Raw genomic sequence first — 14492 nt, 5'->3', positions numbered from 1 at the left:
TGACTTTGTCTTGTTTGATTCCTTCAGATCTTAAATTCATGTTTCTGTTTAAGTGATGGAGTATTAAAGTAAAATAGTGTAATGTTTCTCTCTGAACTCCTGGTTTTTAGCAACAATAGACAGTTTCTCATTATCTTTATATTAATAACCGATAAATAGCTGATAATAAATGATTTTTTATAATCAGTAAAGTCTCTCAACTGGAAATCAATTATATCTGTTTATTGTTATTAATGTTAAAAATGACCATTTCTGGTCCTAGACACATCAAGTGTTTCCAGGATGTGTTTTTCCCTTTTCAGCACTTTGATAAGCACCTGTGAGCATGAAGTGACTCTGGGTCACTACAGTGTGGGATGATCTGCTGTTAGACAATAACTGACCTTGGAGCAGTTCTGCAAACAAATAAATCTAATATATCTTACAGTGAGTGGAGTCATTAAATATGTCCTCCACTAGTATTATTTACAAATGGACATGTTCCCATAAATGCTCATATGATACAACTGAGAAAAAAGCCATTTTAAGGAAAAACTTTCTTCTCGCCTTCAGCATCCTGAATGAACAGAGCTTCATCCAGTGGGGACAAATATGATCATTCGTGTCTGATTTGTACCTGCTGAAATGTCATTAACACAGGAGATGATGGCAGGTTTTACACTTTACAACATTTGTTTATAGAATTAAATTTGTTAAGCCAAATCTTTTTGATAAAATCGCCAACACCTGTGCATGTTTATGTCCCTGCTGTCCTTACCGAGTACAGAATAAGTGTGTAATTTTCACACTTCTCTCCTATTTTCAGTTTCAAACCGTGAAATATTATATAAAAAGACAAGTACATCAGGTCCCGTGTCTCCCCCCCCCTGGTGTGACAATCCAAATACTATGTGAAGGTTGAGAGGGTCTTGGAGAGAGGCTCGTGATTTAAGTCACCTGAGATTATAAAGAGGAGACTGGAGTCTGGCTGAGTGTATTACGTTACAGGCGCCGTCTGCAGAGGCAGAGGGAGGAATATAGACGCCAATAAATATGGCGTGTGAGGGCTCTCTGGGCATGTTAAAATGTCTCAGTAACTTCTTAAAAACTTGACCTGTGCCTGTTTGCAATAAGTGTTTCTTTGCAAACCACCAGGATCCAGGTTTGTTGGTTCTGCACCGTCTCCACTGGAGCAATGACCATCAGTCACATCATTCAAATCAGCACCACAGACCCTGTAGAGTTCTCACATGAGAAAAACCAGCAGTGATGTAGCTTCAGTTGTGGTCTGCAGCATATTTTGGTGGTGGATTCATTCAGCACTGAGGTCAAACACTGACCGACAGCTTGATAAGAACATTTTAAAGAACAGGGATAAAGTTTTTCTCTTTACTCAAACACTGATTTAACACTTTGGAAACTGCTCAGATACTACTACACCTTTCTGCACTGCAGCTTGACGTGTTCACCTGATGACGTCAGCTTTGTAAAACTCCAACCCTCCATGAATGACGGCGTCGGTAGCCGGGTGCGGTGGCACGCGCCTGTAATCCAAGCTACTGGGAGGCTGAGGCTGGAGGATCGTTGGAGCTCAGGAGCTCTGAGCTGCAGCGGACTGTGTCGAGCGGGTGTCCGCACTAAGTTCGGTATCGATATGGTGCTCCTGGGGGAGCCCGGGACCACCAGGTCGTCTAAGGAGGGGTGCACCGGCCCAGGTCGGAAACGGAGCAGGTCAAAGCCTCCGTGCCGCTCAGTAGTGGGATCGCGCCTGTGAATAGACGCTGTAGCGCAGCCTGAGGACACAGCGGGACCCAGTCTTTTTCTTCTCTTTATACTGTGGGACAACACACACGGTCAAACGTCCTGTTTCATCGTCATACACCAGCTTCTTCTCTCTGTCTGCATCTGCTTCTTTCCACAAAAAGCTTCAGCAACCGGAGCTGCTTGTTGCTCCTACAGCGCCTCCAGCTGGAGCAGAGCAGCAGTGACACCAGTGCTCAGATCCAGATCCACAGCGAACTAATTGCTAATTAGCTCTTAATGTGAGTCTTGATGGAGTGGAAAATAATCCCCCCCTCAGTCTGCCACTAAATTCAATTTAAATCATATTCTCCTCCCAAACTGATTCTGGAGTAGCATACGTTTAAAGACTATAATATTTAACTATAACTATTCCCATTCATAGTAATAACTGTTGATTTGATTTGTCTATATAATGTTTTTTGTATTTTGTCTGACTGAATTAACTAAACTGAACTATTTTAGAGCTCAGCACTTCCACCACTGACATGTGACATTGTGATGATTATAATTCAATTACAATCTATTTAAAGTATAAAAACATAAATTTGGACCCTTTTGGTATAAGGTTGTATTAATATTATTCTCCAGTTTAAGCTTCTAATGCAAACTGTCACAGTTGTGTTGAACATGTTGTTACACCAGTGATGCTGCCTGCTGTATTCCATTATATTCTCATATTCATTATTGATAATATGATCATTCTTTGCTAGTTTAAACTACAATTTTCTTCTTGATAATAATTGCAAAACAAAACAAACAAACAAAAAACAGCATTGGGAAAAAACCTTAAAAGGCTTTGACTAGTTCTTCTGCACAATCATATTCTCCTCCCAAGTTTCCTTCAAAAGTATGAACAATGGAGATGCGCACAAGTAACAACACCTTTTAAAACACAACAACAACAAACGGGACAACATACATGATCCAGTGTCATGTTCCAACATGACACCAAAGCTTTATTTATGTTTATATCCATGAAAAATCTTAATTTAAGATTATCTCTGCAACCATACAAAGAGGTAGGTAAAGATGGCGGCGCGAGGCCCGGGGTCTTTCCAGATTTTGCAATTTTGTGGTACTTCTCTTGCTCATCTTGGATCTGTTTGTGCAGATCAGCTGTAACATAATATCGTACACACGATTTGAGCTTTTAGATATTGGTTTGCGAATTCCAGACTTTTTTTTCGACAACCTTCAACCCTTCCTGATATCGCCAGAACACCTGAGGCGATTCACTCTACCCGGCCTGGCGGAAGCACCCGCAAGTGCCATCGAGATCGTAAAAAAAGGAGGGGGGAACGCGGAGGAATAAGAGCTAAGCTAAAGCTAACACCACACCGGCTCTCGTTACCCAGCATTTTCCTCACCAATGTAAAATCACTGGTGAACAAAATGGAGGAGATTCGACTCAACATCACATACAATAAGAGACTTTCGAACTGAAATGTTTTTATGTTCACGGAAACATGGCTACACAGCAGCATACCGGACAATACCATCGAGCTGGCAGGACGCCATGCGGACAGAACACAAGACGGCTCCGGCAAGACCAGAGGTGGTGGACTGTGCATTTACATTAACAAAGCCTGGTGCACGAACTCTGTTATTGTCATGAGTCATTGTTCAGCCAACCTTGAGTTTCTCATGGTTAAATGCAGACCGTTTTATCTGCCACGTGAGTTCACTTCAAACATTATAACAGCAGCCTACGTTCCCCCGGATGCTGATGCCAAGCTTACTATGAAAGAACTTCACGCAGCCATCAGTAAACAACAGACCACTCACCCAGATGCTGTGTTTATTGTTGCGGTTTGATTTTAATCACTCAAACCTAAAGGCAGTGCTTCCCAAATTTCACCAGCATGTTTCCTGCCACACCAGAGGAAACAAAACCCTTGACCATTTTCACACAAACATGGCTGGAGCTTACATTGCAACCCCTCTCCCCCACCTAGGACAGTCAGATCACCTTTCTTTGTTCCTCACCCCCAAATATGCACCCCTCATCAATCGTGTGAAGCCACAGTAAGGACCATCAAAGTGTGGCCTGTCGGGGTAGATTTCACACTCCAGGAAAAGTTTGCTTCTCAGCCCACCAGTGGCTCTCACATCAACATCGACCACTACACCTCCTCTGTATTGAATTACATCCACTCCACCATAGAAAATGTCACAACTCAGAAGCAGATCACCACATACCCAAATCAGAAGCCATGGATGAACAATGAGGTCCACCTCCTGTTGAAGGCAAGCAACACTGCCTTCAGATCAGGAGATGCACAGGCCTACAGCACATCCAGAGCTAACCTGAAGAGGGGCATCAAAAAGGCCAAGCACTGCTACAAGCTAAAGATAGAGGAGCACTTTTCCAACTCTGACCCTCGACGCATGTGGCAGGGCATCCAGGCCATCAGTGACTACAAAACCACCCACTTAACCCCCGCAGCCACTGATGTCCTCTTCTTAAACAAGATGAGTAGTTTAATTACTTTTATGCACGCTCTGAGGGAGATAACACAGTAACCGCTATCAAGCTAAAACCCTCATCTGACCACCCACCAATCACACTCTCCACCACAGACGTCTGCACCACACTGAGCCGGATCAGTGCGCACAAAGCCGCTGGACCAGACAACATCCCGGGTCGTGAACTCAAGGCATGTGCTGAGCAGCTCGCTGGGGTTTTCACAGACATATTCAACCTGTCTCTTGCCCGAGCAGCTTTGCCGGCATGCTTTAAATCACCTCCATCGTGCCTGTGCCAGAACACTCCACCCCAAAGTGTCTGAACGACTACTGCCCTGTAGCTCTGACACCTACCGTCATGAAGTGCTTAGAGCAGGTGGTCCTGGCTCACCTGAAGGACTCTCTGCCATCCACATTGGACCCTCACCAGTTTGCCTACCGCAGCAATAGGAGCACAAAGGATGCCGTGTCCATGGCAGTGCACTTTGTGCTAACACATCTGGACAATAAGAACACTTACGCACGTATGGGGTTTGTTGACTTCAGCTCAGCTTTCAACATGGTCATCCCATCCAAGCTAATAGCTAAACTTGTGGACCTGGGCATCAACACCTCCCTCTGCATTTGGATTATGGACTTCCTGACCAACAGACCCCAGCAAGTACGATCCGGCTCCATCTGCTCCAACATCACCACAATCAACACTGGTGTACCACAGGGCTGTGTACTGAGCCCCTTCCTCTACTCCCTCTTCACCTCTGACTGCAAGCCTGTGAACAGATCTAACACCATCATCAAGTTTGCAGATGACACTATGGTGATTGGTCTCATCAGCAACAATGATGAGACTGCCTACAGGGAGGAGATTCAGCACCAGGCCACATGGTGCAATGACAATAACATGCTCCTTAACACCTCCAAGACGAAGGAGCTCATTGTGGACTTCAGAAAAGAGTCAAGAGATACACATGACACCATCCACATTAATGGAACGGCTGTTGAGCGTGTCTCCAGTTACAAGTTCCTAGGGATCCACATCTCTGAGGACCTGTCCTGGACTATAATCACCTCCAGTCTAGTTAAGAAGGCCCACCAGCTTCTTCTTGAGGACACTAAAGAAGAATCAGCTGTCCTCGGATATTCTGGTGAACTTCTATCACTGTGCAATAGAAGGCATCCTGACCAACTGTGTCACAGTCTGGTATGGGAGCTGCTCTGTTGCAGAGCGCAAGACACTGCAGCGGGTGGTGAAAACCAACTAGCACATCACAGGGACCACCCTTCCAGCCATGGAGGACGTCCAGAGGAAACGCTGCCTGCGTCGAGCTCGCAGCATCTGCAAGGTCTCCTCTCATCCCGCCCATAGACTGATCACTCTCTTGCCCTTTGGCAGGCGCTTCAGGTGCCTCAAAAAAAGGACTAGCAGACTGAAGAACAGTTTTTCCCCAGAGCTGTCTCTTTACTGAATTTAATTTTCTGTTTGAGTACATATCCATCTACAAAATACTGTACAATACTAACTTATTAATTTATGCAATAACTGGATATCCTGCTTTTGCTGCTGTTGCACTTCTGGTTAAACCTAAACTGCATTTCGTTGCATTGTACTTGTACATGTGTAATGACAATACAGTTATCTAACCTAAAATCTAATCTAATCTAAACAACTTGATACAGCCTTAAAATGTATGGCACAGTCTTGTACATTTACCTGTGACACTTTAAGCACCATCATGAAGCATTTGAAGTCACACATACAAGAAGGATTAGAAACTAAATGCCCAGTCAGAGGTTGTGATTGCAGCTTTACAGTTGCATCCAGTTTGGCCTCATGTTTCAAGAAAACATAAGGAGGTAGGTCAAACTCTCTCGGATTTGTCTAAACCTGATGAGCCTTGTACTATGTCTAGTCAGCCATATTTGGACACGTAGTTGTGGACAACGATGAGCCAGAGGAGCCATTTGCTGTTGATGAAACTCTCTTTTTGGAAAGACTTGCCCTTCTCTATTTGAAGCTACAAGGCAAGTTGTTGCTGCCAGCCAGCACCATACAGACTGTTATTGAGGACTTTCAGAATGCACATGAGATTAGCTTGTTGCATTCACTTAAGATCCTAAGTGAGAAACTGAAAGATCTTGGCATCCAAGAACCCACTATAAGCAGCATCATTGATGAAATTAACAGTGACAATCTACTGAAGATGTACAACAGAAATGTATTGAGGGCAGGATCTACAGACCAGAAAAGGAAAAGTGTCTTTAAAAACACTTTTAACTATGTTGAGCCTTTGCTATTGGGCAGTGATGAAAATGATAAAGAGAGCTTTGCCCAGTATATATCTATACATGAGACACTGGCCACATTGTTCAAAAGTGAACCTTTTAGAGAACAGCATGCTGCTACACAGGCTTGTCTTGTTACTAAAAATATAATTTGGGATGTTAGCGATGGACACAGATTTCACAGCAATCAGTTGTTGAAAACAGAACCTTCCTCTGTTGGTCTGATCCTGTACCAAGATGCCTTTGAGGTAGTGAATCCTCTTGGATCACGGAAAAAAAAAACACAAAATTTTAGCTGTTTACCTGACCCTCACTTACATTTTGCCTCACAATAGATCCACAACGGATCACATGCAACTAGTCGTTCTTTGCAAGGAGAAGGACTTCAAATACTTTTTGATGAACAAAGTTTTTGAGTCCTCATTGAAGAATATGTCTTTATTCGGAAAAGGCTTTTCCCTGCAAGTCCACTCAAACCCAAGCATCATTATTTGTGCCATTATCCAGAGCTATTTCTTCACTTTGGTCCACTCATACGCCTGTGGACTTTACGATTTGAGAGCAAACACACATTCTTCAAGCAGTTTGCCAGGAAATTGCACAACTTTAAAAATCTTTGCAAAACGCTTGCAGAAAGACATCAACTGTTGCAAACCTACTTGAGTGCAGGCAACTTCTTCCTTCCAGCTGTGAATGTTGAAAAGGGTACAGAGTTTTATGTGAATGATTACAATGACAGGATCAGGTCATCTGTGGTTGGTAAAAATATACAGTCACAGTCTGCACTTGCTTGTAATGAAGTCACAGTGAAAGGCACTGTGTACCAGAAGGGAATGTTTGTTGTACTGGGAGCAGCGGTGGAGAACTTTCTGCAGGAAAGATTGAACTGATCGTTGCTCACAATGAGTCTGTGCAATTTGTCACTGAGAAACATACTTTTGTGAAGTTGAGAGACATACGTGTCTATTGTGTCTTAGGATCAGCCCAGGATGATTATGTTTGCATCAACCAAGGGGATTTGTTAGACTACTATCCTCTTCCATGTTAGAAAGTGGATGGCTCACCAGTTATTGCCCTTCACCAGTCTTTTCCAGAGGCAGTTTGAACAAGTGGAGCAAGCTGATTAAGTAAAAACACAAGCAAAATGTAAACGTGATTGCAGTAAATCTATCAATGCAGGAAAACATGATACATATTCATCTTAGCTTATGCTTTATATGCACTGCCACATGTCTACCTGTGCATATTGGAACTAAATTGCTCCAAATGCTTATAATTTTTAATGCTTATTATTTTTAATCCACTAATCACAATTAATTAATAGATTATTATTCTAGTAACATAGTGTGTGCATTAACAATATGCTATTTTGAATAGTTACATCTCAAAATACTGTTTATACTGGCTGTTATTTTCTGATTAAGCTATCTAGGTTTAGATGCCCACTATTGTTTGGCGTTTTTTATGACCAGCATTTCAGGTATGACAGAACTATTGAGACAAATTATCATTGTTGGTCCCTCTAACTATGTTGCTTTAGGTCAATTGCTTAGTAAGTGTTTTATTGGTAAATAGTTAAATTGTTATCCCCCAGTTGGTTTATAGTGCAAAAGAAGATATAGTACATTAAAAAGCTGTTAGCTAGTAAGTCAACTTTTGGATTGTACCAACAAATAGCATTGTTCTTTGTGGATGTAATTTAAATTGTGATTTTTAGTTGATATATTTAAAAAAAAAAAACAAAAAAAGAAGAAGGATACAGGTTGTTGTAGGTCTTAAAATGCACAGAATTTGACTGAAATTAGTGGTAAAATAAAAAAATGTATAGTTTGTTTGATTACAGATGAAAACCAACCTTTGGAAAAAGTTTTTGGCTCTATACTTCTATACTTCTATTTTTGGCTCACAATATTTGTGGTCTTTCTTTGTGTTTTAATAAAAACATTGATATATTCATAACCATAATATTACCCACCTCTAATTCTATTATTAGATTTATCGTCTGGCAAAATTATTTTGGAAAATGAATGAGGAGATAATAAAAGAAGTGGTGGTGTCACTCCTACCGGGCCTTTCTGATGAAACGCTGACATCGCTGTTGGATGGGTTGAAAGAACTGGGTGTGGAAAACAGAGAAGACCTGGCTTTCGTACAAGAAAAGGATATTGAGAAATATTCAGTGTAGGAAATTAGTGAATAGGTTTAAGAATGAAGGTAACTATACTTTGACACTGTTCCAACTCACTGCTCAATAGTAGTATAATTATGACCTACTCCTCACTTTCTCCTCAGACTTGTTGTTTAGCCTACTTTGTTATCAGTAGCATATCTTCACCTGATCCCTTGTAGCCTGTGGTGTCCTACTGTTCAGCCTTATTCTTACCCCATCGCTGTTGCAGCACATACCAGAGTTGGTGTCATCTTTTCCAGGACAGTCTGACCAGTGTGACTTTCTGACAGTTATTTTTTCATACTGTATTAACACACTGGATCTAAAACCAAACAAGAAGCATAATCTCTCATTCCGTCAGTACCTCCTACCTCAAACTTTGCATCCTACTCAGATACAATACAATACTCAGATAAAACACATTCACAAAGAAATATTCACAAAGACATAAATAAATACCCTTTCATGGTTTACTGTCTCTTCAGGTAACGTTGTGCTCTATGGTTTGTAGGATTTGAAACAGTTCAGCTGGAACTGGTTCCTGTTCCCTCTCCGGATATTGTCACCAGCTCCTTGAACACTCTCAGGATAGGATGCCAGTGGGAATTGGAAGAGCAGTAGCAAATCAAACAAGGCCATCTCCAGGAGATAGAAAGGATATGGTGAAGGCAGTGGTGGATCACATGTTAGAATATGAGTCTAACCCAACAAGAGTAACATGTCATAATATTGTCCGGGGAATCGTAAGGGACCATTCAAAAAGTTTTGCTGATGTTGGGAAAAATGGTGATGTTATTGGAGATGGTTGTTATTCTCTTCAACAAATAAAAACTACGGTAGAGTATAAAAATAGAAACAACACTCTTGCCAGAAGACGCAGAGAGAGAAGGCCACATACTGAAGTTCCTGAGTGAGGCACAGCCAATGCAAGAGGTCCTGTGGATCAGTACGGTTGTGTCAGTTGGTGTCCTACCGAATTTCCACTCGGTGAATCTGTGGCATCGTTGAATGACATTTAAACTCAACTTCTTAGCATTTACTCAAAGGAAGGAATGGGTGGGGCTGAGAGAGCTGAACCTCTAATGGGGAAGACCTACGTCATCCAGCGCCACTATCTCAACAGTGTCCCTGCCCCAGCCATTGCAGTGGTTACAAAGGAATGGCCTTTTCTCTTCTCACTGCGTGGCATGTTTTCCCATTTTAAACATTTGACGAATGTTTCCATCCTCAATAAGTTGAGGGAGTCACTGGACAACAAATACAAGACAATTGTGAAGTTCTGCCAAGCAACCAAATGCCATTCAGGGGTGAAAGATGTCCTCACTTCTTTTGAACCAGAGGTTTCAGACAAGGCTGCTTGCAGTCTTTTGCTTGTGATGGCAGACTTCAAAGAGCCCAAGGATGCAATGGTGATGGTTGCTGATATAAGTACATTCATTCTCACAGACTAATGAGTAATTTTTGATAATTATACAAAGTGCAATTAATGTTCATGTTTCACGTTTCTTGCAAGTGCAAGAAGAAAGAAAAATAAAATCAGAATCGGAATCATCAAAATTAGAAGCATCTTAGTCGGACAGTAGCGTTCACACATACAGCCCATTCTGGGTTCTATTCTTTGGGGCATAGTTGATTTGTCTTGTTTGTTTCAGGTGACATATTGGAGCCAACAGCATGGATGCTGTCTATTGAGGGACAGGTGGTCATGGGACCTCACCAAGACTTTACAAGTGGTTTGGCTGCTCTTTTCGCGACCTACTACAATTTAAACCTGCAGTAAGCTGAAGATGCTTCCTGCACCCTGGAATTTATCCAAAGGTAATGTTTTCTTTATTTTTCTTTGTTGCAAACCTTTTATTATCCTCATTTCTCATTGAAAACTAACAACTCTGCTCTTGGTCTTATTTTTGCAGGTGCTTCTTGGGCATTAATCCACAGATGGGGTGAAAGTCAAAGAGACAGGGTGGACACATAAATCAGCAAGTCTGTACTTTTATAAGAAAACTCATTGACTTTGACTTTGATGCAGGAAATACGTGTTAATGTCACTCTGTTTTGAAAAGTCACTGAAATGTGTTGTTCTACATATGACAATGGTCATTAGTGTTTTGAAAAGCTGAAGGAAGGTAAAGAAATGTCCAAATGTTTTGTCTTACAGTTGAATTTATGTAATACAGTTTATTGATTTGTGCAAACAGAATGTCAGTCTTTATAATCTATTTCCATACAGTGAGTCTTACACAACCCTGTTTCAGGTTTATAATAATAATAACCCTGCATTTTCTTGACTGTAGCCACTGCTATTGTATTGTTGGCAAAATAAATTGGTAAAATTGATGCTGTTATTGTAGTAATTTGTTTTGTTTTTGTAACACTTCATTAGATTCTAAACTAAATCTAAAACTAAATGTAATTATAGCTGTAAATTTACAGTTAATTACTAGCTACTGAATTGCATTACTTTTACAGTATCTACTGTCATTCTGCAATTGCATAATGTGACCTCACAGCAATGTCATAAAATATTTACTGCAAAATCACAATTTAATATTTTATTTGTACAACAACATACTGTAACATCACAGCAGTATCAGAAAACCTTTACTGTGAAATCACAATTAAATACAGTAAACTTTCAACAGCATACTGTCATATCACAGTAATAGTTGGTAAATTTATTGTGCAAACCCAACATAATGCAGTATTTTCACAGTAGCACACTGTTAACTCATAGTAATTTCATGTGAAACTTACTGTGAAGTCACAGTACAGAGCAGAGTACAGAGTCAATTTACACACAGCTGCAAACTGTGAAAGTAATGCAACCAGTAGCCAGTAATTTACTGTAAGCTTACAGCCTAATATTTTACAGTGTACAAATACAAACATATAAACTTTCCTTCATAATGTTGATGAGGGATTTGTTAAAATGCCTCAGTAACTTCTTAAAAACTTGACCTGTGCCTGTTTGCAATAAGTGTTTCTTTGCAAACCACCAGGATCCAGGTTTGTTGGTTCTGCACCGTCTCCACTGGAGCAATGACCATCAGTCACATCATTCAAATCAGCACCACAGACCCTGTAGAGTTCTCACATGAGAAAAACCAGCAGTGATGTAGCTTCAGTTGTGGTCTGCAGCATATTTTGGTGGTGGATTCATTCAGCACTGAGGTCAAACACTGACCGACAGCTTGATAAGAACATTTTAAAGAACAGGGATAAAGTTTTTCTCTTTACTCAAACACTGATTTAACACTTTGGAAACTGCTCAGATACTACTACACCTTTCTGCACTGCAGCTTGACGTGTTCACCTGATGACGTCAGCTTTGTAAAACTCCAACCCTCCATGAATGACGGCGTCGGTAGCCGGGTGCGGTGGCACGCGCCTGTAATCCAAGCTACTGGGAGGCTGAGGCTGGAGGATCGTTGGAGCTCAGGAGCTCTGAGCTGCAGCGGACTGTGTCGAGCGGGTGTCCGCACTAAGTTCGGTATCGATATGGTGCTCCTGGGGGAGCCCGGGACCACCAGGTCGTCTAAGGAGGGGTGCACCGGCCCAGGTCGGAAACGGAGCAGGTCAAATCCTCCGTGCCGCTCAGTAGTGGGATCGCGCCTGTGAATAGACGCTGTAGCGCAGCCTGAGGACACAGCGGGACCCAGTCTTTTTCTTCTCTTTATACTGTGGGACAACACACACGGTCAAACGTCCTGTTTCATCGTCATACAGCAGCTTCTTCTCTCTGTCTGCATCTGCTTCTTTCCACAAAAAGCTTCAGCAACCGGAGCTGCTTGTTGCTCCTACAGCGCCTCCAGCTGGAGCAGAGCAGCAGTGACACCAGTGCTCAGATCCAGATCCACAGCAAACACAGGACGTCACACAGACTGGATTATGGGGAAATGAAAAAGTCAAATATGACACTGACATCATCATAAATCAGCTCAGTGTTTAGAGTGAAGATAAAGACTCAGACATGAGGTTAAATCAATAACTGATCAATAATCCAATCAACCATTAAAGAAGCAGCAGTTTCCTCTGAAATGGGACTGAAATGATGAAATTCAAATTAAACCTGTTTATTACAACAACTGACAGAAATAAACTAGAAGAAACTGGACAAATCAACAAAAAGGTCAAGTCTATTTCCTGAACTGTTTGGGTTAGAATAAGGTTAAAGTATTAAGGGGAAACATGTCAACAGCACAACATGTCAAATCCTAGGGTTAACTTGAAAGGTCCAAATGGTGGAACAATATTTACTAAGTCACAAACTGGCCTCTGATAACTATGTCCAAGTCCAAGCTCAACTTTCAAAGCCAGAACAAATCACCAACACACCTGTTGATGATTTGATGATCTGACAGAGTTCCAGTCCAGACAACCTCTCTGAACAATTCTTCTTGGTCCAACCAGCCTAACACGTCTCGATAGACTGAGTCTGTGTGTCCACAGCCGTGCTCTTCGTCCGTTGGTGTCAGATTACAGCAAACAGGTAACAGGGACAGTGACAGTATCCGCTGTTGTGGATGTAAATAAATAAGCCAAATAAAAATCTTATTTATCAACTAAAATCTGGAATTTTGTCAGAAAACTAATTAAGTTTTAGTTTCAGTGTTTTATCCTGTGTCAGGCTTCAGTTTGGTAAATGATTCTTTATTTCATCTGGTTTGTGTTTTACAACATTTTTGTGATTCCAGAAAAAGTAGGACTTTTTTCAATAAAAATATAAATGTATGATTTGTTTGTTCATTTGAACCTTTATTCATGTAAAAAAGCACAAAGAAAAGATTTTGGCTGTTTCCCTCCACTGTTTGTTGTTTCTTGTATTGAGACATTTTCTTGTTGAATCTTTCTCTCACAAAGACTTTGGAGCCTTTGCTGGATGCTCCTTTTACACCCAGTGATGATCCTCTCACCTGGTACCAGTTCACCTGCTCGTGATGGATTCATCATGGTTTCACTCTTATTTTGTCTCCTCTAAACTTCTGATTGCAGACATGAAACTTGACATTTGATTCTATTTACAAAAGATGATGAAGTTGTAGAACGAAGCAGATATTGGATTAAAGACCAGAGGGGATCAGGTTTTTACTGTCCCGGCTCTGGGTCGACCTCTTTCAGGAGCTTAGTCTGCTCAGTTATTCTTGTCCTTTATTTCTGAATGTTTTGATCCACTTTTTATGAAAAGGTTTGGTTTGTTCTGCTGACGTGATGTTAATGTCTTCATTATTTTTGTAAAGGACTAAACTTTGGAGAATAACTATAAAAAAATAATCTTTATGAGCTCATCTCATCAATTATGTTTGTGCTATAGAAAAAAACTACATATGAGGTCAAAACAAGTTTTTCTGTAGATGCAGAAATATCTGAGCTTTCACTGTTTTCTTGTCTTCAGTTTAATATGAAACATGATTTGTTTAAGGATTGGGTAATTTGGTTTGAGGACACAAATAAGGAGACAGTCAGAGAGGGTTTCAAAGTAAAGGGACATTTATTATAGGGAGTTAGGGGAATGTGAACACCAACATAAAAATCCCTCCATAAGGACGAACAAGAATTACACAGCGTGTAAATTAACAAAATAAATCCAAAGACAAACTTAAATACCAAAAGGGAGGAAAAACTAAAGTAAACAGTGTAACCAAAGAATAACCAAACCTTAGACCTTGTTTTTCAGGAAATGTCAAAGACATAATAAAATATGTGTAGATTTGTGTGAGTAATGTGAAATTAACAGTATTTCTACTGTTAATCGTTTCTACAACACAAATCCTGCACATTGTCCATCACTTTA

General features: G+C 40.9%; 1 protein-coding gene and 1 pseudogene across 5 annotated transcripts in view; both read left to right on the top strand.

The window, feature by feature from the left end:
* Positions 1 to 14492, top strand: part of LOC137098440 (NACHT, LRR and PYD domains-containing protein 12-like) — a 254566-nt gene that overhangs the window by 160936 nt on the left and 79138 nt on the right. The window lies entirely within an intron of this gene.
* LOC137098882 (uncharacterized) lies at positions 7156 to 11109 on the top strand (annotated as a pseudogene).

This window comes from Channa argus, chromosome 1 (assembly GCF_033026475.1).
Source record: "Channa argus isolate prfri chromosome 1, Channa argus male v1.0, whole genome shotgun sequence".
Classification (NCBI taxonomy): domain Eukaryota; kingdom Metazoa; phylum Chordata; class Actinopteri; order Anabantiformes; family Channidae; genus Channa; species Channa argus.
This window is presented reverse-complemented; position numbering and strand designations above follow the sequence as displayed.